Raw genomic sequence first — 1573 nt, 5'->3', positions numbered from 1 at the left:
GGGAAACAAAATGGCGGCGAGAGAGCCGCGCGGAGAGATTGCCATGGGAACGGGCCTAACAAGATGGTGGCTGCCGTTGCCATGGCGAAGGTGGAGGCTTCCTTCCGTGGGCCAAAGGGATTCCTCGTGGTTGCTGCCATAAGAGAATCCTATTCGAGAAAGCAGACGTTGGCGTTTACTGCGGGGGGGGGGGGGGGGAAGTACCGTTGGGACCCTTCCTGGGGAGCCAGTCCTCCCCACAGCCTCACCAGTCTGGAGAAAGGGGAGAAATGTGGGTGAGAGTTGGGTTCCCAGGCCCTAGCTGGAAGGTGGTCCTTTGGGGCCAGTGCGGCAAGAAAGCTTCCCTCTCTTGGACCCTGGTTAGGTCTCGCCTCCAGTCCAGTTCTGGACATGACACTTCCAAGGAGGACGCTGACACATTGGAGCAAGTTCAGGGGGAGAGACGCAGTGAGGATCGGGGGGGGGGGGGGCCTGAAACCAAGCCCTGGGAGGGAAAGAAATGGACCTGTTTAGCCTAGCGGAAAGAAGACTGAAGGGAGATACTATGGCAGCACTTTTCAAATGCTTGAAAGTCTGTCGTCCAGAGGAGGGGCAGGATCTGTTAGTACAAGGCACACAACAATGGGCTCAAGCGGCAGGAAGCCAGATTTCAGCTGAATGGCAGGAAAAACTTCCCAAATGTTAGAGCAGTATGACGATGGAGTCCATGACCTGGAGAGGTGTTGAGCGCTCCAACCGTGGAGGCATTTCAAGAGGAACTTAGATAAACAGTACAACAACAGTAACCGAGACCTCAGGAGGTACTGAAAGCTCCACCACCAGAGGCCTTCAAGAGAAAACAGGGCCACCCTCCTCGATCCGATCTCCTTTGGCTTGGATTCCTGCCTCAAGCAGGGATTGGCCTTGGTGGGCTTTAGAGGCCCCCTTCCCGCTCCATGATTCTAGGTAGGACTTCTCAATCCGTGGCCCACTTCCCGGAGGCACCTCTAGCCTCTTTCCACTGAACCGGCATCTACACACACAACACACACTGCCTGTGGCTTCAGGGGGCCAAGCAGGTGCTCCTTCATCCCTCCGTGTCGTGCGGCCCAGAGAGGAGGGGTATGAACAGACGCCATGGTGTGCCCGTAGCTTCTGCCGACTTGCAATGGAAAGGGGGAGCCCCAACAGGCCCTGCCAACAGAAGCACACGTGCAAATGGTCCTGCAAAAGTTTCTTATGGAAACGGCCTTCCCTCTTTCTGGAAGCCACAGAGAGAATGCTTGGAAGGCCAATATTTCAAATATGCGTCTCAACAGCAGTTGGTTTGACAGTGATGGGTATTCTTGCCCACGGATAGGAATCTGTTACATTTCTCATTTTCCTCCAAGGAGCTCCTATTGCCCAGCTGCCCCTTACCTTTTTTTTTTCTCTACGAGGAAATTTGGGATAAAAGCAACTGGACAAATATCACTCAGTGGACATCGTACCCGAGTGTGGGATTATACTCTGATTTTCCCAGCTCTTTATCTGGCACTGTAGCGTTTGTAATGAGAGCTCTCGGCATCAGCTCTTCCAGTGACTTGAGGGAATT

Source organism: Pogona vitticeps, chromosome 1 (genome assembly GCF_051106095.1).
Source record: "Pogona vitticeps strain Pit_001003342236 chromosome 1, PviZW2.1, whole genome shotgun sequence".
Taxonomy (NCBI): domain Eukaryota; kingdom Metazoa; phylum Chordata; class Lepidosauria; order Squamata; family Agamidae; genus Pogona; species Pogona vitticeps.
The sequence above is the reverse complement of the archived record's forward strand: the minus strand, read 5'-3'. Positions refer to the sequence as shown.